We start from the raw sequence: 8234 nt of genomic DNA on the forward strand, positions 1-8234 counted from the left end.
ATGTCCAGATTTTCTAAATAGCCTTTAACCTGTTCTTTCTGTTCCCACTGAGGGCTGCGCACCTCCTCCCCATACTGTGTTGCCCAGGACAACAGTGTGGGAGCTGATCTTGTCTGTGAAGACCGAGGCAAAAAAACCACTGAGTACTTCACCTTTTTCCACATCATCTGTCACTAGGTTGCCTCCCCCATTCAGTAAGGGTCCCACACAGACAAGGTTAAAGGTTGACTTGATCTGACCTGGGGAGGGGGGTGGAATTTTGGTAATAGGCTCTTCAATCTAGTAGACAAAGGCAAATTATGATTCAATGGCTGGAAGTTGAAGCTAAACAAATTCAGACTAAAAATAAGGCATAGCTTTTTAACAGTGAGGGTAATTAACCACTGGAATAATTTATCAAGAGTCGTGGTGGATTCTCCATCACTGGCAATTTTAAAATCAAGATTGGATGTTTTTCTAGAAGATCGGCTCTAGGAATTATTTTGGGGAAGTTCTATGGCCAGTTCTACAGGACGTCTGACTAGATGATCACAACAGTCCCTTCTGGCCTTGGAATCAATGAATGTAAAGGGAATTTTCCAGCCCTGAACTAGTTTGATCATTACAAGTTTAATATGAGTGCCTAAAATTGTGTCTAGGCTTACAGTTCCTCAAGCAAAGCAAGTGTTTCTATCACAAGGATGGATGTGGTAGTGATTTTAAAAAAATCTCTGCTTTATCCTTATGTCAAAATTTGCAGATCTCTACAAACTCTCTCTCATTAAAAAGAGATGAAAAGGGAAAGTTGAGGCATGTCCATATTTGGGATATGTCAAAGCGCTTTCTCTTGCCATTCTGGCAGACTGGGATCCACAAACAATACAATTTCTGGAAAAATGAATGTCTATATATCTGGCCAAGCATTACACCTTTTTAATGTTAGTGGATGCCTTCACTTGGTCTGTGTCAAGCTAATAAAGCTGCTGATCCCACTTTTTGTGCTATGTAGAAACCCTCTCTGTCCTAGTGAGGAGCTGTTAATATGGACCCTGAAGTTAGTAAGTTTGGGGAAAAACACAGGATCTGTGGCACCTTTAATGAAGTGGAGTGATGAGGTATTTGTAAATAAGAGAATCACTTACCTGTAATAATTGTTCTCTGAAGCTATATAGTGTGTAACAATAGCACTCTTGAATCATGTTCCTGTGTGTAGTCATGGTCCTGAGGCAACTGGAGCTTGAGCAGCAAGCAGCCTTGACAAGTTGCTGTCAGGAGTCCAGAGCAGAGCTGGCATGTCAGGAGCTGAATGATCTTCTCCTGACAGACCTAGCTTGGCTGGTACCTCAGAGGAAGATGTGCCTTGCTTTACAAGGGCTGGTGCTGAGCACCACTTCAATAGTGCATCCATGTACTACAGTTGTTGAAGCTTAAGCATGTTTGTATGACAGTTACATGTTGGTCTCATTCATTATTTGGAGGGTGAAGAGAGACAGTTCTCTCCTCGGACCAATTTCAACATGGGCAGACTGGTACAACCCCACTATGCAGCTGGGACTATCGATTCTGGAGAGCATCAAGTCCAGTTTCGTATCAGACGTCTGAAAACCATTGTGGGAGGTCAGGAAAGCTTTTAGTTGTTCCATCTGTGACTTAAATAACTACCTGCAGTGACATTGGTGAGCAAACCTAACCTCCCAAAACAACTGTGCTCCACTCCAGGGCAAAGGAGGCTGCAGTTTTGCATCTCCATGACGAACATGGTCTGATTGCACTTGGAACACTTTTGAAAGCCACTAAGCTGCTTTATTTCCCAGTTTGCAAGGCAAAAAGGCATTGGAAAAAGAGAACAAAACTAAAAAAAGAGTCACATTTACCAATGCCAAGAATGAACGAGAACAGAAGCCACATAAAGAGATGGGAGTCATGGAGTTGAGAATTTCAGTGTGTTGACTGACAAACGATTAACAGAACTGAAACTGCAGCTCTTTAAAGTAGCAATAGCCAGTAGAGTTACAAGCTGAGCTAGAATCATAGAATATCAGGGTTGGAAGAGACCTCAGGAGGTCATCTAGTCCAACCCCCCGTTCAAAACAGGACCAACCCCAACTAAATCATCCCAGCCAGGGCTTTGTCAAGCCAGGCCTTAAAAACCTCTAAGGATGGAGATTTCACCACCTCCCTAGGTAACCCATTCCAGTGCTTCACCAGCCTCCTAGTGAAACAGTTTTCCTAATATCCAACCTAGACCTCCCGCACTGCAACTTGAGACCATTGCTCCTTGTTCTGTTATCTGCCACCACCGATAACAGCCTAGCTCCATCCTCTTTGGAACCCCACTTCAGGTAGTTGAAGACTGCTATCAAATCCACCCTCACTCTTCTCTTCTGCAGACTAAACAATCCCAGTTCCCTCAGCCTCTCCTCATAAGTCATGTGCCTTCATTTTCGATGCCCTCCGCTGGACTCTCTCCAATTTGTCCACATCCTTTCTGTAGTGGGATGCCCAAAACTGGACACAATACTCCAGGTGTAGCCTCACCAGTGCTGAATAGAGGGAAATAATCACTTCCCTCCATCTGCTGGCAATGCTCCTACTAATGCAGCCCAATATGCCATTCGCCTTCTTGGCAACAAGGGCACACTGCTGACTCAGATCCAGCTTCTCGTTCACTGTAATCCCCAATTCCTTTTCTGCAAAACTGCTACCTAGTCAGTTGGTCCCCAGCCTGTAGCAGAGCTAGGTAACCATTAGTCTAAAGTACTAGACTGCAGCAGTCCAGGAGCTCTTTTTAATCACAGGTCAGATGGAATTGACAATCAGAGCATTCAATAGCACCTATAATCCATTGTAAGGATGGGCATGAGAAGTCTATTGGAACCAATAGCTGATAACTTTGAGGCTGGGAATTTCCTTTGGTTCACACAGAGAATTATATACCCAGGAGTGGGTATATGTTATGATGGGTATTTTTAGAGAAGAGATCGTTCAAAGATATATTACACTGAGGATTTTAGGCCTCCTGAACTGTTTAAATTGAGCATGAAAAAATACTCCTTGCATGTTCCCTTTGCAAATTTGGGTTACTGTACTCCAGAGAGAAATGTGGAATTGTTCAGGATTTTTCCTAGATGCCATAATGGTTGGCTAATGATGTTTTGCACTGACAAAAGCAGGCTTTCAGAGTACCTACAATGCCATATATTACGGCAGAGGTGTTGCATCTTAGATGTTGTTCCCGTAGGCTAAAACATTAATTAAATATAAAATGGGCAAAAAATACTGTTCTAAATTAAAGTAATTTACGTATCTACAGCCTGTTCTGACACAACATCTAATCCTCTGCCTCCACCTGGTAAAATCACTAATGTCTGAAAGAGGCTTGAGCTCAAATCCATGGATAGAAGATAGTCTGGTGTAGATCCTGAGCTGATTCCAAAGAAGCTACCCCAGTTTACATCAGCTGAGTATCTGCCCTCTATACATGCAAAAACAAAATAAGATAAGAAACCCATCCCCCATAGTAGCCAATACTGAGAAAAGAATTCTATCCTCATTGTGCACAAGAGAAGTGTAATCCATTGAAAGAATTCAGAGGGCTTTTTCTTTCCAAAACAAACCCAGGAAAGACTATTATTGTTGCATTATATTGGCTGCTTTAAGTGAAGGTGCTACTAGGCGTGTTGGAACAATTTTTATAGTGGAGGTGCTGAAAGCCACTGAACAAAACTGTAAACACTGAATATGATGGAAACTACTTCAAGCTGGGGGGTGCTGCCACATACCTAACACCCCTAAGTCCAGCACCCCTGAGTACTACAACACCTCTCTTTTCACATGGTCATAATTTTCCTTTGGGAATCTTTCACGTTTGGGACTGCAATTTTCTGTGCTTGGCCTCTGCCCAATTTGTGGATTATTTGAATGAAATCCTTTCAGATGTTTCCAAGCAAAGGAGTGAAACATTTATTTTTCAACATTCTAAAAAATTCTAGTCCCACTTATTTGAAAAGTCCTCCCTGAATACAGCTGGAGTTTGACAGTTAAAACTTGGCATGGAAATAATCATTGAGGAGGGTGCACTTTGCTTGGTTTGAAGGAATAAAGTTAGGAGCATTTGAAAGCTATGCACTGGGTATACACAGCAGATTTTACAATAAGCTGGAAGGTATGTATTTTAAAGATCTATTCCATGAACATGTGTGAGCAACTCAGAAAGTGCACACTTTTAAAAATTAGTTAAAAGGCAACAATCCTATCCCCCAAGCAGCTCTTCACTTCTCTTCTTTGGCCCCAAAAATGGTGTTTTTGTGGGTTTTTCATTTAGTCATAGGCCTCAAAATTATTAAGGTGACATAAGGCCTTAGGTGTTTTTAAACTACATGAAATTTATTTATGCAACAATTGGCAATGGCATTAAATAACTAAAGGGCTGGCTCTAGGAATGCCTTTATAAGTCTACACACACACAGGTATGGGAATGTGTATTTAGTCTGTGGGACTAAGATACTAGTTGCCCTTTTGTTTCTGGTTCCTGTTACATGTTCAAATGCACAGCTTACTAAAAGACAAACACCTGTTAGTCTCAGCTACCTGGTACCTATTTATAGAACTGGGGAGCGCTCTTTATTCTTTAGAAAAAAGCATCGAAAATTTAATGCAAAAACTTTATATAGCCAAAGGGAAGGCTGCAGAATGCAAAAGTGATGTTTGAACATGTGTTCAGCATCGCATCCTGTATTATGGAGAAATGGTATATGATCATATAATTAAAGCCCACAGGCACCAACTTTCCATTGTGCAGGGGGATGCTCGACCCCGCCCCCAGCTCTGCCCCAGGCCCTGCCTCCACGCCATCCTTTCCCTCAAGGCCACAGCCCTGCTCCACTTCTTCCCATCCCTGCTCCGCTTCTTCCCACCCTGTTCCACTCCCTCCCCCAAGCATGCTGCGTCCTTGCTCCTACCCCCTTCCCCACCAGCCTCCTGCACAGCGCAAAACAGCTGATTGCAGCGGGCGAGAGGCACAGGAAGGGAGGGGGAAGCACTGATTGGCAAGGCCTGCCGGTGGGCAGGAGGCACTGGGGGGAGGGGGAAGTGCTGCTAAGTGCTCAGCACCCACCATTTTCCCCCCCGTGGTTGTATTTTTTTAGCCTTAATTTTTATTTAACCCACACACCTCCTGGGTGTGGTGTCCTGTCCCCTCTAGTGGCACCAAGATCACTTAGAGATTAATGAGTCTGCTACAGCCTTAGCTAAGAGACATGTGGCATTTAGCTCCAGAGGTCCCAGGTTCAAACCCGATGACTGGGGTCTGTCAGTGTTACATTTACACTTCCTTTTATATCTTATTTATATAGTACCTTTCATCCCAAAGTGCTTTACAAAAGGATATACTAATTCTACATAGGCACAATTTCATCCACCACTGAAATGCCACTGCCTCTGTGGTGAAGTGTGGAAAATATGTAACAGTAGAAAGGAACACTACATGATAATTTAAAGCACAGGGAACAAAGAATACTTTATCACAACCTATAGGGGATTTAAGTTGGTGGACTGTAATTACTGGATTGAACTCTGGTACCGTCGACGCTCACTTTCAGAAGAAGTGCCACGGGATCTTTCATTACTGCAGTGTACCAGGATATCAGTTTACAGCTCACCCAAATGATGGCACCTTCCGCAGCGCAATATTTCAAACACCTTGCTGGGGAATTTGTTCAATATTGACCAAGAGGAAAGAGTGCCCACTCCACTTCCTACAGTACTTGGATTTTCTCAGAACATCTGCACCTATGCTTGGATGGGAGACAGAGTTGGCACCTATAGATATTAGGCCAAATCCTGGCCTCACTGACTTCAGTGAGAGTTTTGGCTCCGAATACCTTCGAATTTTAAAGACTAGAAACCTTCAAGACTTCTCTCTGTTCAAACCCAGTTTCGTGAAGGAGCTATCCTTTTTAAAGTAAGGAAGTTTGGATTAGTGGTTGTGCTCTGCAGGAGTTTGACATGTAAGAGAGGCAGTTTCTACTACCTTGAAGAGAGATGCCATGTCACACTGGTGTCAGATACTAGAATCCTACAGAGAAATGCAGAGTTATTTTGCTGACTCATGACAGCAGGCAGTCATTACCGCCACCCTAAGATTTAGAAAGAATTGAGTGTCATGCTGAAGTACAGGGAACTAGAAGCAGAGATAGAGTCATATCACTTAATGATGAGGACTGTGTAAGAACCTGAATAGAATGGTGTCCCTAAAGGCAAAAACAAAAAGAGCCAAGCACAAGAGAAAGCTGAAACTGAGGTTATTGTTACTTTAAATAACAGCAACAACATAGGCAAATGCCAAGTAGGGAATAAACTGGAACTTTCCCCAATATGTGCATATTCTGTTGGAAGCAAGGAAGGGAACTTGCTTAAAGCCACATGGGGGGAATTTATCTGCATGGCAATGCTGAGTCCATTGCCAGGATCAAGGCAGGATTTGTGCTTCCCCCGTCTGGGTTTGGCTCCAGCACAGACTGGACCAGCCTTGAGTCTGCCTTAATTTGCACCCAAGCTACAATGACTCAGATGGACTGTTGTGCTTCTGGAGGAATAATCAGGGAACATGAACAGTTACAGGCCCTCTAAGTTATTTGAAGCATCTATGTTAACTTGTCAGACTGTAACAAGGCAGACTCCACTCTTGTCCTGCAACCCCACACAGACAGTCTTGTATGCCTCTTGTTTATTAACACCTCCAGGTGAGTTATTAATATTACCACCACCACAGTCCTGTGCAGCAGCACATCTACTTACAGTGTCCTTCCATCCTCTGCTCTCTCTCTCTCTCTCTCTCTCTCTCTCTCTCTAGGAAGTTGAAGCAATCCAACCAGCCAGAGTTGGCTTCTCTAAAGCTCTGCTAGCCCTCTCTCTCTCTCCTCCCTTTGTGCTTCCTTCCTGCGCTTTTTAACTACCTTCTCCGCTGCAGAGCTAATTAGCCACTTAGCTCACCAACCCACAGTCTGATTAGGTCATTAAGTACTCTGCCCCTCAATCAGGGCTTCTCCAGGGGGAACTAGTTAGTGCCTAAGTGACCAGAGTGCCGGGTAAGCTGCAGGCTGTCAGCACTCTGTCACACAGACCCACCCACGAGATAACTGAAATAATCACTATTCAATTCTACACAAGCTCATCCCACAGAGGCAGATCCAAAGCATGATAAAATAAGCATGTATAAGAGTGAATGGTTCCTAGATTTGCTGCTGCCAAACCACTCCAAAGTATTCAGTCTAATATTTATCTTACTTTTACACCCTGCATAGTATTTAAAAGCATCCTTCTTCTGTATGGCAGATATTTAAGAACCAAAGACTACACTCTTGTTAGAATACTTAGTATGTTCAGGGCCAAATTCTGATTTCAGTTATACCAATGTCAGTTCAGAGTAACCCCCTTCAAGACAATGGAATTAAGTCCAGATTCACACTGGTGTGTAACAGAGATCTGGGTTTGGCCTTATGAGCCTATGACTTAAAGATGTCTTTTCAGGAATTCTATTACCTGGGCTAGCAAACACCTTCCAAGACTTATAATATTTAGCATGGGAAACAGTAGCATTTGAACTGCAATATACATAATATCAACATTCCTAATAAAACACCTACAAATGAGTTTTCACATCCTTTACTATACTTCTGTACATAGTATCATCAAAATAAACAGCAATGCTCTGTTAGTTTTTTTTTCTGGAACCATCTCATGAACAAAACCTGTATTAAAACCAAACAAACAATTCACCTTTGATTTCATAAATGGATCTTTTTGATTACCTTTGCCAAAGATCACTAGAAGAAGGCCAAAAATACCAAATCATCTGGAATTTAAGGTACTACCCGCTCAGGCTTTTGGACAACTTAACAGGCACAATCACATACCTCTTTCCCACATTTCCTCAGGGCATTGCAAAGGTAACAGGTTACAAATATAGAAACAGTGGAAAGTACTGGATCCATAACGTCCCTTTTAAAACAGGCTGGAAACTACCTGCTTTAGTGAAGCAGCTACAGAAATCCATTACTGTGTTATTTTCTTAACTCATCCCAAGCTTCCATCGTTATCACTACATATCCTCCAAAATTGGAATGAGACACATTCTCACTAAAGAGGCCTATTGTCTCTATAAGTGCAGCACATAAATCTAAGCCACATCTTGGTATGACTGGTAGTCTTTTCTCAAGTAAAGCCCCAAACAGAAATAGCAGGGGCATTTCAGG

The sequence above is a fragment of the Lepidochelys kempii genome, chromosome 1, assembly GCF_965140285.1.
Source record: "Lepidochelys kempii isolate rLepKem1 chromosome 1, rLepKem1.hap1, whole genome shotgun sequence".
NCBI classification, from domain to species: Eukaryota; Metazoa; Chordata; order Testudines; family Cheloniidae; genus Lepidochelys; species Lepidochelys kempii.